The 15,943-nt window shown below is 48.3% G+C and overlaps 1 non-coding gene across 1 annotated transcript; it reads right to left on the reverse strand.

The window, feature by feature from the left end:
- Positions 1 to 957: 957 nt before the first annotated feature.
- On the reverse strand, positions 958 to 1,029 carry trnat-cgu (transfer RNA threonine (anticodon CGU)). Its single transcript has one exon. It is a non-coding gene; the product is annotated as a tRNA-Thr (tRNA).
- Positions 1,030 to 15,943: the final 14,914 nt, after the last annotated feature.

Consider the following 15,943-nt stretch of genomic DNA (forward strand, 5'->3'; position numbering starts at 1 on the left):
ATGTAGGTAGCTTGAACTTAGAGTAGGTTAAACGTTTGGCATAACATCGTGGGCCGACGGGCCTGTACTGTGCTGTACTGTTCTATGTTCCAGATGAAAGGATTGCAAAGATCAACGGATTAGAATGTGGAGAGGCAGGAGAAAATGATGCCATTTTAAGTAGGGGGCCGGGGGTTAGTGGAAACAGACCATGGCTATTTTACTCTCTATCTCACTCCTTTCTTCTATCTGGCTCATTATCACATCCTCTATCAGAGCATGGGAATCATTGGAACCCACACTTGCTGCTCAGATTGTTTGGTTCCGGGAAAATACAAGATCCACATCAGATTGACAGGAAAGATAAAAGTGATTCAGAGCCAATCATATTCCTTTTGGTGATGTGTGCTCAGCCTTGTTATATCAGCAAAGGCAGCAGGAAATGCAAATCCTGAAGAGTTTTGATAGAGTAAAGAAGGAGAAAGTGTTGCCAGTGACAGAAGGGTCAGTAACCAGAGGAAACACATTTAAAGTAATTGACAAAAGAATTCGAGTTGTGATGAGGAGATTGTTTTTTCAGCAGTGTGTTGTTCTGGTCTGGAATGCAATCCTGAAAGGTCAGTGGAAGCAGATTCAATGTTAACTCTAAATGGAATTGGATATAGACCTGACATGGAAAATCTAACAGAGCAATGGGGGAAAGGACAGGAGTGTGGGATGTGGGATTAATAGAATCGCTCTGTTAAATGTCCAGCAAATGCACAGTATTAAGGTTCTGTGCTTGGACCTCAGATATTTTCACTCCATCAGTGGCAGAGAAGGCTCGAGGGACCATGTGGCTACTCCTCATGTGCTTCCCAGTGCCCAGGATGAAGTGCAACATCACACTGATTTCCAGGTGGATGCAACAATCAGGAAAACAAATGCAACAGATATGTTTTCTGGAAATATCACATTTAAAGTGAGAAACTAACCATAAGGCACGGACGGGGATTGAACCCGTAATATTCAATTTACGAGACTGACGCCTTACCACTTGGCCACCATGCCTTTTGTTAATGGACACCTGAGGCTCCAGAGGAGGATTTGTGATTCTTTTTCAATTTGGTTGAAACAACATCGAGGAACATGCACAGAAAAAAAGAGGGTTTGTGGAATGGGTAACAGATCAGCCTCATTTCCATCATCAGCATCATGAAATCTGCATTCAGACGTTCCATTCCCATCCTCAGCTTTTCTCACATCTGTACAATAATATAAGAGTGGACATTGGGTTGTTACTGGGCAGATTATATAAATAGACTATGTGCATCATCACAGGATACTGAAGGAGTCCGTGTCCAGAAGCAGCAAGACCTGGACAACATTCAGACTTGGGCTGCTAAGTGGCAAGTAACATTCACACCACATAAGTACCAGGCAATGACCATCTCCAACAAGAGAGAATGTAACCATTTCCCTTTGACGTTCAACAGCATTACCATCGCTGAATCCCCCCACCATCAACATCCTGGGGATTACCATTGACAAAAGCTTAACTGGACCATTCATACACATACTCTGGCTACAAGAGTAAATCAGATAGTGGGAATTCTGCGATGAGTAACTCAGCTCAAGGCACGTGGTGAAATGCTCATTCGGAGAGCTGGAGAAATGGACTGGTCAGGTGGGCAGAAAAGTGGCAAATGGAATTCAACTTGGAGAACTGTGAGGTGATGCCTTTGGTGAGGTCAGACACAGCAAAGGAAGACACAATTACTGGGTGAATGCTGAGAGGTGTGGAGGAAGTGAGGGACCTTGAAGTGAATGTCCACAAATCCCTGAAAGTAGCAGGATAGGTTGATAATTTGGTTGAGAAGGCTTATGGAATCCTTTCCTTCATTAGCCGATGTATAGAATATAAGAGCAGGGAGGTTATGCTGGAACTGTACACATCATTAGTTAGGCCACAACTTGAGTTCTGTGTGCAGTTCTGGTCACCTCATTACAGAAAGGATGTAATTGCACTCGAGAGGTGACAGAGGAGATTTACGAGGATGTTGCCAGGACTGGAAAAATGCAGCTATGAGGAAAGATTGGATAGACTGGGGTTGTTCTCCTTGCAATAGAAGAGGCTGAGGGGAGATTTGATTGAAATGTACAAAATTGTGAGGGGTATGGATAGAATGGATGAGAAGGGTCTATTTACTTCAGTAGGGAGGTCAGTGACTAGGGGGCATAGATTTAAAGTGATGTGTTGAACAATTAGAGGGGAGATGAGGAAAGGTTTTTTCACCCAGAGGGCAGTGGGAGTCTGGAACTCACTGCCTGTAAGGGTGGCTGAGGCAGAAACCCTCAACTCATTTAAAAAGAGTCTGGATGTGCACCTCAAGTACCTGAACCTGCAGGGCTACGGTCCAAATTCTGGACAATGGGATTCAGCTGGGTGGCTCGTTTATTGGCCTGCCTGTGCAGTAAACTTTATATGTTCTATGTTTCTATGCAGACACAATGGGCCGAATGGCCTCCTTCTGCACTGTAATAATTTTGTGATTTTTGACTCTCCAAAACTTGTCAACAAGGCACAAACCAGGATGAGTGCAGCACCAGCAATACTCTAGAAACTCGACACTGTTCAGGACAAAGCAGCCGCCTTGATTGTCACCCCATTCACCACCTCAAACATTCACTCCCTTCACCACTGACGCACAGTGGCAGTAGTGTGTACCATCTACCAGATGCACCGCTGCAACTCACCAAGGCTCCGCAGACAGCACCTTCCAAACCAAAGACCTCCACCACCTCGAAGGACAAGGGCTGCAGATGCATGGAAACACCACCATGTGCAAGCTCCCCTCCAAGTCACACACCATCTGATCTGCAACAATTTCGCTGTTCATTCACTGATGCTGGGTTAAAATCCTCGATCTCCCTTCCGAACAGCACTGTGGGTGTACCTACACCACATGGAGTGCAGCAATTCGAGAAGGGAGCTCACCGCCACCTTGTCAAGGACAATTAGGGATGGGTAACAAATTCTGGACTTGCCAGTGTCGCTCACATCCCATGAAAGAATATGCCTCATTTTATACTCAATTGTCCTCTGAATGCAGCACAACCCTCTATTTGCTCCAACTATCACTTCACAGCATTGCTGCTGTACCTTTAGAGATCTGTGCACTAGAACATCCAGATCTCTGCTCAAAATTATTTTCTTTTTTCCACCTACTTTCATGTTTTTCCCTGAAGGGTGTATGAATGTTGAGCATTCACCCTGTCCACATGAATAACACTGCACTTACCCAAATTAAACATAATTTACCAGTCATGAACCCAATCTCCCAACACATTAAGATCAGCCTGAAACAGTCGAGTATCGTCCGCAGTCTGAACACTCGCACAGATCTTCAAATCATCTGTAAATTTACAGATGGTGCCCCCTACACCTACATCCAGATCATTAATCAAAATAGTAAAGAGCAACAGTCCCAACGCCGATCCCTGTGAGATACCATTGGTGACTGGTCTCCAAACAGATCCAGATCCATCTGTAACTACTTTCTGCCTCTGTCCTGCCAGTTAGTTCCCAATTCAGTTCAATATATTACCACTGATACCAGGGACTTTAATCTTATAGAGAAGCCTCTTGTGTGGAACCTTATCAAAAGCTTTTGGCTGAGATCCGCTAATTGAACACAGGGCGGGGATGAGGCCTAGGCCTGTCCTGCTTTGTGTGTGGGTCTCAGGACCACACAAGGTGAGATCAGCTCACTGAGCACAGGCCCATCCTGCTCGATATGGTGCTCAGTACCTCACCAAATGAGAATAACTAACACACCACAGGCCATGGAGCCTCGGCCCATCCTTCCCTGATTGCTGTTCAGTGCCAACCAGGTCAGATCAGCTAATTCAGCTCAGGCCGGAGATGGAAGCTGGACCTTTCCTGCTCTGGGAACTCCGTACCATACCAGGTGCGATGAAGTAAAATACCTCAGGCCGGGGATGGAGCCTGAGATTTCCCAGTTCTGTGTGGGGCTCTGTACAACAACGTGTGAGAAGAACTATCATCCCTCAGGCTGAGGAAGGAGCCTGGGCCCAATCTGTTCTGTGTGGCTCCTACCGCACTGAGTGGGATCAGTTAACTCAACACAGGCCATGAATACAACCAGGCCCTTTCCTGCTCCGTGTGGCTCAGTATCACACCAGGTGGCATCAGCGAACACAGCACAGGCTGGGGCTGGGGCTGGAGCCTGGGCCCGTCCTGCTCTGTGGGCTCAGTAACAACCCGTAAGATGAATTTTTTCAAAAGACTTCAGTGTATTTATCTCTGTCCAACACTGTGAGGCAGCTTTCTGTGTTTATAAAGAGTGTAATTTATTGACTGGTCTCTTGGATCAAACAGGGTAACAGACAGATGTCTGTGTGCAGAGGGTTTGGGAGTGAGCTCTGAATCCTAACTCTTTCTGGACTGTGAGGAATAAAGAATGAATGAGAGAGAGAGACTGTGGGAGAAGGGATGATGGAAGAATTTGTCCGTGAACCTGATTAAAAGTGGCTCAAACGCAAGATAATATTAAGATATCAAGAGCAGAACATTAACATAATCTGAGTTCCGCGATCTGGTTGGGTCCCATTCCCCTGAAGTGAGGAATGAACGGGTGGGAAAATTCCGCCTGGAGTTATATTTGTCTCCAATGAAGACGAGTTCACAGTGAGGATGGAATTGCTCAGTTGGGAGAACACTAGATTGAAGAACCAGGATACAATCCCTGGTTTCATCAGTTTTAATTTGGTGTCTCCATCAGTTTAAGTTGAGAGATTCAGAATGGAGATTTTCCACTCTTGACCCCATGGGCTGAATTTTAAACTAACGGTGCGGCTCTCGGCAGAGGCACCGGAAGCGGGTGTCGTCACCACACGAGTGAAATGTGGCCGGCCGACACCGATCACGGAGCAGCCGACCAATTAATGAAGGGGAGGCGTGGGGCCCATGCAAACAAGGACCAGAGGCAGGGAACCAGGCACCGATGGCACCGACATCTGACACAACGGCAGGTGCTGGCACCATATTGAAAGGACTGCCAGACCTGCATTCACTGCTGCCTGGTTTAAAGGAGTGACTTCCTGAGAGTCCTCTGCTGCCCCAGGACCCGTTCTGCTGCCTCTGCTGCCTCAGGACCCGTTCTGCTGCCTCTGCTGTCCCAGGTCACGTTCTGCTGTCCCAGGACCCGTTCTGCTGCCTCAGCTGCCCCAGGTCACGTTCTGCTGTCCCAGGACCCGTTCTGCTGCCTCTGATGCCCCATGACCCGTTCTGCTGCCTCCACTGCTCCAGGACCCGTTCTGCTGCATCTGCTGCCCCAGGACCCGTTCTGCTGCCCCAGGACCCGTTCTGCTGCCTCTGCTGCTCCAGGACCCGTTCTGCTGCCCCAGGACCCATTCTGCTGCCTCTGCTGCCCCAGGACCCGTTCTGCTGCCTCTGCTGCCCCATGACCTGTTCTGCTGCCTCTGCTGCCCCAGGACCCTTCCTGCTGCCTCTGCTGCCCCAAAACCCGTTCTGTTGCCTCTGCTGCCCCAGGACCCGTTCTGCTGCCCCAGGACCCGTTCTGCTGCCTCTGCTGCTCCAGGACCCGTTCTGCTGCATCTGCTGCCCCAGGACCTGTTCTGCTGTCACTGATGCCCCAGGACCCGTTCTGCTGTCTCTGCTGCCTGATAGGTAAGGAGCTGAATGCGAGCCTGTAGTGACCATGGTCCAATGGTTTGGCGATGCCTTCCTGCAGGTTCGCCTCCAGGTGACAACAGATAGGTGGAAGATCCTCTTCCCCAGGGATGGGAGGTGGAGACCTGTCCACCTGACTAAGCAAAGCTGCTTTGAGATAGTAGGTGAAGTCAGCAGCCGTGGGGTCACCCCCAAGACATGGATCCAGTGCACGAAGTGGGTCAATGACCGGATCCGGGCTGCTCAGGCGCAAACTCAAAAAACTTTGGACCCTTTGGACATTGCGCATGGCAGAGTGAGAGGGAGTGTTTGGTGGAGAGGGAGTGACCACCCAGTCATGTGTATTGGGGAAGGGCAGCATGACATGCTGCCTGAGGCTTGGCTGCATCACGGTGGGAGGCGCACGTCAGTCATTGTATCAACTCACAGAGTCCCTCGAGAGGGGCCACATGCAGGAGGAATATGTGTGTCCACATCATGGACTGCTGGACTATCACCATCAGAGATGTTGGGCTTGTCCCCGCTGGGAGACTAACTTTGTTCATCATAGTGGCTGCAGGAGAAGACAGCCCACAATCGGAAAGAGCATGTCAAGACTGGCAGTGGATGCCTTATCTCCATGTCCTCATCCCGATGGAGGAGGAGGCCATGGAACTGGCCGGGCAGCAAAGCAGCTGCTCCATAGCTGATGGAGAGACAGGGACACCTACCTAAGAGAGTGAGTGAACATCTCCTGGGGCATAAGGGTGCATCCGCTGCAAAGGACCCACACTGCTCATCTGTTCACCACTGCATCAATGGAGCTGCACAGTAGGGGTGGTTGGAATGTCACGATGGGCAGACCCTAACCCTTCAATGTCCCTGTTTTCGCATGCAGGCTAGGATGAACGACAAGAGCGAAGAGCTGGAGAGACTGAGGGACAGCCAGACACCTCTGAAGAGGAGGAGGGAGCCTCAGAGGGTGCACCGTCACATCATTCCCCTGCACCCTCCACCAGCACAGAAACCCTCACTCGGTGGGTATCCACTCGCTGTTAGATTTGGGCACACAAGCTGGTGAGCACGTCACAGACAGGCCCGGGCAGCTGACGGAGGCTGTGACAGCCGAGGCCACTGGCAGTTGGAAGTCTGTGGGAGGCCAGGCCCATGCTGAGTCCCAGGCTGATGACGTGCCTCTGGTGTCACCAGCAACACGGGAAATGCTGCAGCTGCAGCAAGAGGTCAGGCAACATCTGGCAGAGTTGCCGGAGGTTATGTGTACCCAAGCTCGGATGATGGAGGAGTCCATCCAGGCCTTGCATGCTGCACTGTCTCTGATGGGGGTGTGTCTGGCTTCCTTCCTTGAGAGATTGGTGACTCTGATGGAGAGCCAGATCCATCCGACCAATCAGTGGCTGCCGGAGATGTGCGCAGACTTGCACTCCATCGCTTTGTCCATGAGCTCCATCCAGCGGTGACAAGGCGAGAGGGGGGGGGACGAGGCACCTGAACTCTACACCAGGTCCTCGTCCCTCTCAGGTCAGCAGGGAGGTACAAGTGTGTCTTCCAACCGGGGAGGGGCTGCTGGCTGCTACATCTGGGGTCTCCTCTCAGGGTGCTCCTGGTGTGGACAGTAGCTCCAAAGCCTCTCTGCCAGTGACACAAGTGATGCCAGTGCCTGCCTCCATCACCCTCGATGACAAGGGGGGGGTCCCTGTACCTGTGCAGGAGCCCTTCAGTGTGCCGGGGCCCTCCAGGCCTCAGGCAGCAAGTGGACGGCCACCAATGTCATCCCAAGCCATGGGGCAGCAAGGTCAGCAGCCTGTCTCCACCTCAGCTGACAGAGCAGGGGGAGCACCACGTAGGAGCACCCGGAAAAGAATTCAGAAGAGCACCTAGATTCACTTAGGGTTCACGGTGAATGTGCATTCCAGATGGATAGGGTTGCGTTTGGTGTCACACGGAAGAAAGAAATGATGCTCTCTCACTATGTCTCCTTCCTATTGTTGATACCCTTTGGGACTTCATTTGCACCCTTCCTCCCAAGGGGCTGGAAGTGAGGGACCAAGCCCTGAGTTCACAAAGCTTCGGCCTTGTCACTGTGCGATGTGTACCTGGACACTGCAGTGCAGAAGGAAGGAGGCGACAACAGGGCTGCTTAAAGCTAAGACTTTATTGCTGTGGTTCCAGAAGGTGGTAAGGCTCAAAGGAAACTTGAATGTATAAGGGTGTCTCATGTCTCCCTTGTGTGTATCTCATGGCCCCTTTCCTGCTGTGCCTGAGGTGCTTCATCTGGCACTGCTTGGGCAGCATCCTCCTCCACATCCTCATCATCAGAGGAGACATCACACTCCACGATATCCTCATTAATCAACACCTCACCTCTCTGGAATGCCAGATTGTGCTGTGCACAGCAAAGCACCACGATATGCGAGACCCACGCCGGGACATACTGACGGGCTCCACTGGATAGATCCATGCACCTGAATCTCATCTTCAGGAGACCAATGGCCTCCTTGATGGTCACTCGGGTTGACCCGCAGCAGGTGTTGTACCTCTCCTCTGCATCCGTGCGTGGGTTCCTCACAGACGTCAGTAGTCATGTCCTCAGTGGGTAGCCCTTGTCTCCAAGGATCCATCTCTGAAAGCGGATGGGGCCGCGGAAAGGTTCTGGCACCTGGGAGTGCCTTGGTATGCAGGCGTTGTGGCTGCTTCCCGGGATTTGTGCACACACCTATGGGATCCATTTGCAGTGGTCGCAGACCAATTGCACACTGAGCAAGTGGAAGCCCTTCCTGTTGAAGGCTGCTGGCTGGTCTGCAGGAGCCTTGATGGTCACATGGGTGCAGTCAATGACACCCTACACCTGGTGGAATCCAGCGATGGCCCCGAATCCTATAGCTCTCTCAGCTTGACTTTTTGGATCAATGTGCACATAGTCACCGGCCCTCCTGAACAGGACATTGGTGACCTCCTTGATGCACTGATTCACCACAGACTGTGAGATTCCACACATATCTCCAGTGGATCCCCGCAATGATCTGGTGGTGTAGAAGTTCAGTGGCACGGTGACCTTCAGTGACACTGGCATCAGGTGCCCAACAAGTCGCATGGGGCACAGCTGCATCATGGCAGAGAGATCAGTGACTACCTCCGTGGAGAGGCGCAGTCTGCGGAGACACTGTCACTCGGACATCTGCAGGTAGTTGAACCTCGGCTGACGTGTTCCTCTGCCTCCTTCTCCAGCCTCCTGTTCGAGGCTGGCCTTCCTGTGGGCCCCCAAGCTGCTGTGGTACCCCTGCTGGTCCCTGTGCCTCCCTCACTTCCTCTCTTCTCCTCCTCCTCCTCCACAATGGGAGCCTCGAATCCAATGAGAGCCTCGAATGAGGCCCATGACAGATTGCCCCTCCCTGAGTGCTAGGCCTTCACAGTAAACAACACCCAGCCACATTTACCTCACTTGTCATCCTCAATGAAGTGGCAATGCCCCAATGGCACCCTGGTGTTGTTCCCTCTGCAGAGACGGCGCATTGGCCCCCACTCCTGACAGTGTTTCCTGATGCCCTTTCCCCCTCCACCCTTGCTGCCTCACCCGATAGCTTCCCAGTGAAGCCAACACTCAGCTCCCACCTCCCAGTCACCTCCTTTAACCAGGCGAGGCTCTGAAGCCCCGTGGTTCCCGTGTGCTATTAGTTCAATTGGATCCAGTGAATAAAATTGCTGACAATTGGACTCATAACTACTTTAAATGCCTTCTTGCCGTGTGGATGTGCGAAGTCTGCCCTCCATGTCAGCCGCTGACAGAAAAATCAGGTCCAACGTCTTCCATCCCTATTTTATACACCCCCCCTCCCCCTCCCCGGCCTCCATTCCCGTCTCCAACGGTCCCTTAAAATTCTGGCCCATGTCTCTAAGACTAATGGGAGTGAAACCACATCTGCTCCTTCGACTGAACAGGGAGAGCTGCTCTCTGTGTGTTTAAAATGAATGAATCTGATCTTTACCTTGTCTTACTGGAACGTTCACTGTCTGGAAATTTCTGTTTGAAAATGTTTTCCTGTTATATTAATGGAGCAGAGGAGCAGATGTGAGGTGCTGTTCAACAGAGAGGTTTGGAAGTGGGTGAAGGGGTGGAGTGACGGTGTGAGTGAGAGGCGCAGTGATTTGGCCATTCTCAATAGAGTGTCAGGAATGAAGGTCAGAGGAACAGACCAGGCAGGAAACACAGTAAGAGCGAGGAGAAGCTGGTGTGAAAAACAGAGATTAAACAACGGGCTTGTTCATTTGGTTTGGGTCTGGCGTTTAGAATACCCGGAATCTGGGTTCACTTCCCTTCCAACTCAGCGAATTGTATCAACATTATGTTCATAAAACCATAGAATGATACCCAAAGAAGGAGACCATTTGGTCCATTGTGTCAGTGCTGTCTCCTGTAATCTGTACATTTTTCCTTCCAGTATTTATCCCAATTGCTTTTCAAAGTTGCGACTGAATCTGCTTTCAAGTCCTGATCAGACAGTGCATTCCAGATCACAACACATCACTGTATAAAAAATCATTCCTCATTTCGCCTCTGGTTCTTTTCTGAATCACCTGATAAATACATCCTCTGGTGACTGACGCTTTTGCCACTGGAAACAATTTCTCCTTATTTAACTTATTGAAAACCTTCTTGATGAAGTCACATACTAGACTGCCAGTAAAACTGAAGCCCATGGAATAAAAGGGACAATGACAGCATGCATATGAAGTTTGCAGACTGATAGGAACATAGGAGCAGGAGTAGGCCATTCAGCCCGTCGAGCCCACCCTGCCATTCAATATGATGATGACTGATCGTCCACTTCAATGCCTTTTTCCCACACTATCTACATATCCCCTACGTCATTTGTATTTAGAAATCTGTCAATCTCTGCTTTAAACATACTCAATGACTGAGCTTCCACAGCCCTCTGCAGTACAGAATTCCAAAGATTCGCAACCCACTGAGTAAAGAAATTTCTCCTCATCGCTGTCCAAAGTGGCTTTCCCCTTACGTTGAAATTGTGTCCCCTGGTTCTAGACTCCTCAACCGGGAGAAACATCTTAGCTTCATCTACCTGTCTATCCCTTTAAATATTTTGAAAGGTTCAATGAGATCACCTCTCATTCTTCAAAACTCGAGAGAATACAGGCCCAGTTTCACCAATCTCTCTTCATCGGACAGTCCCGCCATCCCGGGAACAAGTCTGGTGAACCTTCGTTGTACTCCCTCTATGGCAATGATATCCTTCCTAAGGTAAGGGGAACAAAACTGCACACAGTATTCCAAAGTGCAGACCAACCAAGGTTATATACAATTGAAGCAAGACTTCACTACTCCTGTACTCAAATCCTCTTGTGATAGAGGCTAACATATCATTAGCCTTCCTAATTGCTTGCTGCAATGCATGTTAGCTTTCAGTCACTTCTTGACAAGGACACCCAGGCCCCTTTGTACATTCACACTCTTACCATTAACAAATAATCTGCACATCTGTTCCTCCTACCAAAGTGGATAACCTCACATTTTACACATTATATTTCATGTGCCACTTTTTTGTCCACTCACTAAGCCTGTCCAAATTCCCTTGAAGCCGCTTTGCATCTTCCTCACAACACACATTCCCACCTAGTTTTGTGTCATCTGCAAACTTGGAAATAATACATTTGGTCCCCACATCCAAATCATGTGTACAGCTGGGTCACAGGGTGGTGGTGAACAGTTATCTTTCTGTCTAGAGGAAGGTTTACAGTGGGTTCCCCATGGTTCCTCATAACTTCAGTTATGCGCAGACACTGGAAAAGCTGGGGTTGTTCTACTTGGAGCAGAGCAAGTTCAGAACAACTTTGACAGAGTTAGAATCAAGGAATCAAATGGTGACAGTACAGAAGGAGACCATTCAGTCCATCATGTCCATGACAGCTCTTTGCAAGCGCAGATCAGCGAATTCCACTCCTCTGCCCTTTCATTGTAGCCCTGCAAATTTTCTCTATTCAGGTGTTTATCCAATTCCCTTTTGAAAGCCACGATTGAATCTGCCTCCAGCACACTCTCAGGCAGTGTATTCCAGATCCGAACCACTCACTCTGTCCCACACCCCGGTCCCATTGCAGAAGATCTTTTCCGTTCATTTCATCCCTCATAAATAATTGAAATGAAACGTTTATTATGAAATGCACAACATAAAAAGGAGAGATAAATAAATGCTGAATAAAATGGAAGTCAATGTTTGAAAGGTAAAAAGAGCAAAAGATGTTACTTTTATTCTGGATGAGTGAGAGGAATATATCACACTTTGGGGATTTTGTAAGAGGATTTACTGATACACCTGGGATTTGAGAGAAAGCTGGTTCATGGTTCACAGAACAAATTCAGCCCCTGGGGAGGAGCCAACAGCTGCACCGTCCAATAATAGACAGGACGGGGACACTGTCTCAGGCCTAGTGAGCTCAGTCGATGAAAGCATGAAACTCTGAATCTCAAGTTTTTGAGTTTGAGCCCACGGTGGGTGTTTTCTATTTCCTTTGTAGGCTGATTTTACAGGCGTTATCCAGCTCTGAATTCCTCGGCAGAGAGTTCAAGGAGTGTTTGAAAATGAGATTCAACAGAAGTATGAGAAAGTCTCTCCTTGATTCAGGACTCTTACCTCTCTGCAGCATCTCACTGCTGAAGATTGAAATTTTTCTCATTTCATTTTCAGCTCAGGGTCAGTGTGGATCACTGGGACTTCTGGCTGTCTCCCGCTTCACAATCCATCAGTGCTGAGAAATCAATGGGGAATATTACTCACATGTTACAATGTTTTATAAATATTTGAATGTATTTCACACTGTTTCCAACAGTGTGAATCTCCCCTGGTATATCAGCTCACCAATACTTCAACAGAACTTTCACATAATGTGAGCTCTGAGATCTGTTCAGATCCCATTCCCAAGACCTGGAAAGTGGGATTGGGCTGGATCGCTCTTTTTCAGCTGGCACAGACACGATTGTTAAATGGTCTCATTCTGTGCCATAAATTGTCTCCATTTTCTATGTTCTATGAAGTGAGGTGTGATTGGGAGGGGCAATTCCACCAGGGTTATATTTTCTACCAAAACAATGACACAAGGGATACTTCACATTTTTATTCATTCATTCATGCGATGTGGGCATCGCTGTCTCGGCCAGCATTTATTGCCCATCCCTAATTGCCCATGAGAAGGTGGTGGTGAGCTGCTTTCTTGAACCGCTGCAGTCCATGTTGGGTAGGTACACCCACAGTGCTGTGAGGAAGGGAGTTCCAGGATTTTGACCCAGCGACAGTGAAGGAACGGCGATATAGTTCCAAGTCAGGATGGTGTGTGGCTTGTAGGGGAACTTGCAGGTGGTGGTATCCCCTGCATTTGCTGCCCTTGCCATTCTCGGTGGTAGAGGTTGCTGGGTTTGGAAGGTGATGTCGAAGGAGTCTTGGTGCATTGCTGCAGTGCATCTTGTACACGTTACACACTGCTGCCACTGTGTGCCGATGGTGGAGGGAGTGAATGTTTGTAGATGGGGTGCTAATCAAGTGTGCTGCTTTGTCCTGGACGGTGTTGAGATTCTTGAGTTGGAATTGCACCCATCCAGGCAAGTGGAGAGTATTCCATCACACTCTTGACTTGTGAATTGCAGATGGTGGACAGGCTTTGGGGAGTCAGGAGTTATGGATGAGTGAGAGGAATATATCACATTTTGGGGCTTTTGTAATAGGATTTATTGATAAACCTGGGATTTGAGAGGAAGCTGCTTCATGTTTTAAAGGACAGATTCAGCCCCTCGGGTGGAGCGAACAGCTGCACTGCAATTACTCACCTCAGGATTCCAAGCCTCTGACCTGCTCTTGTCGTCACGTTATGTGTATGGCTACCCATGGTAACCTCCATGATGTTGATGGTGGGGGATTCAGTGATTGTAATGCTATTGAATGTCAAGGGGAGATAGTTAGATTCTCTCTTGTTGGAGATGGTCATTGCCTGGCACTTGTGTGGTGCGAATGTTACTTGCCACTTATCATCCCAAGCCTGTGAGACTGAAATAGCTCAGTTGGGAGAGTGTTAGACTGAAGATCCCTGGTTCAATCTGGGGTTTTGGCAGTTCTCCTTTATTCTGCATCGCCCTTTGGTTTTGACTCTTGAGCTGCACAATTTACACTGAAATTATTTACCCAACTCTGAAGGTTGTATTGGAATAGAGAGATATCCAGGATGGGAAATATTTACATTGTCAGTTTTAGTTTATTCTCTATCTCCTTGTGTCGTTTTCCCCAGTTTTTGAATCTTTCGGGGCCGGGTGAACATTTGATTTTCTGCATATGTCCCAAACTGAAGCCTTTTCCACATCTCTGGGCGGTCAGACTCGCTCTGTCTGTTTTTGCTGCTCGTGACCATTAACGAGAACAGGCCACGAGTTCAATGTTTATCAGCAAACGGAAGATAATTGGAAAGAATTCTGTGGTACTCCAGACCAGTGACAAAGATGCAATGGATGTTATTCAAAATAAATTCCCTTTGACATTTGATGTAAACTTGTTTGCATCTAAAATTTAGATTTTAAGTGTAACAAAAATGTGTCAAATTAATGACTGACCATGTGACAGTGCACATGGGGATCAAATCCACAGCCTTGTTGTTATCAACACTGCGTCCTAACCAACTGAACTAAGCGGCCGATGGACAGAGCCAGGTATGGGTTTGAGCCACACGCTGGGCGGTTTGTGTTTTATTTCTCACACTGGGTGACAGAGCGATTGTACAAACAATGGACACATCACATCCCTGAAACATTGTTCTGATATAAAACAGTGTGAAATAAAACTGAGCATGGAAATGGAACCAGAAATCTGGACTTTAATCTATTGAAGTTGATCTTGAAATTCAACCATTCACTGAACATTCCAATAGATCGAACTCTCTTCTGATATAAAATCCAGGAACTTGAGCTGCTGTAAAACATAACTGAGCTTGACGTGATTTGAACACGCAACCTTCTGATTTGGAATTAGACACACTACCGTTGCACCACAAGCTCACAGATAAAGCAAAGTCTTCCATTGGGACCAGTGACCATAACTCTATTAGCTTCAAGATAGTTATGAAAAAGAATAGGACTGGTCCTCAGGTTGAAGTCCTGAATTGGGGGAAGGCTAATTTCCATGGCATCAGACAGGAACTCTCAAAAGTTGAATGGGAGAGGCTGTTTACAGGTAAAGGAACGTCTGGCAAGTGGGAGGCTTTTAAAAGTGAGATAGGAAGAGTTCAGGGCCAGCATGTTCCTGTTAGATGGAAGGGCAAGGCTGGCAGGTTTAGGGAACCTTGATTGACGAGGGATATTGAGGGTCTTGCCAGGACAAAGAAGGAGGCATACGTCAGGTATAGGCAGCTGGGATCGAGCGAGTCCCTCGAGAAGTATAGGGGATGTAGGAGTACACTGAAGAAGGAAATTAGGAGGGGGGAAAGGGGCCATGAAATTTCCCTGGCAGATAAGATAAAGGAGAATTCTAAAAGATTCTCTAAGTATATTAAGAGTAAAAGGGTAGCTAGAGAGAGAGTAGGTCCCCTTAAGGATCAGTATGGCAATCTATGTGTGAAGCCACGCGAAATGGGCGAGGTCTTAAATGAATATTTCACGTCTGTATTTACCGTGGAGAAGGTCATGGAAGCTAGTGAGTTCAAGGGAGGGAACAGCGATATCCTGCAGCATATCAACATTACAAAGGAGGAGGTGTTGGAGGTTTTGAAGCGCATTAAGGTGGATAAATCCCCAGGGCCTGATCAGATGTATCCTAGGATGCTATGGGAATCAAGGGAGGAGATTGCTGGGGCGCTGGCAGAGATTTTTGTATCATCGTTAGACACGGGTGAGGTACCGGAAGACTGGAGGATAGCTAATTTGTTAATTAATAAATTAAATAACAAATCATGTCGCCTCTTTCTCTTCTAAACTCTGGCGGAGACAAGCCTAGCTTGTCCAATCTTTCCTCGCAAGACAGCCCACCCATTCCATGTATTAGTCTCGTAAACTTTCTCTCTACTACCTCCAATGCATTTACATCCTTCCGCAAATAAGGAGACCAGTACTGTGCTCAGTGCTGCAGAAGAGGTCTCACCAATGTCCTGTATAGCTGAAGCATAACCTCCCTGCTATTGTATTCAATTCCCATGGTGATAAATGATAACATTCTATTAGCTTTCCTAATTATGTGCTGGACCTGCATACTCACCTTTTGCAATTCATGCCCTCTGCAGATC

This window comes from Heterodontus francisci, unplaced genomic scaffold (genome assembly GCF_036365525.1).
Source record: "Heterodontus francisci isolate sHetFra1 unplaced genomic scaffold, sHetFra1.hap1 HAP1_SCAFFOLD_421, whole genome shotgun sequence".
In the NCBI taxonomy this organism is placed as follows: domain Eukaryota; kingdom Metazoa; phylum Chordata; class Chondrichthyes; order Heterodontiformes; family Heterodontidae; genus Heterodontus; species Heterodontus francisci.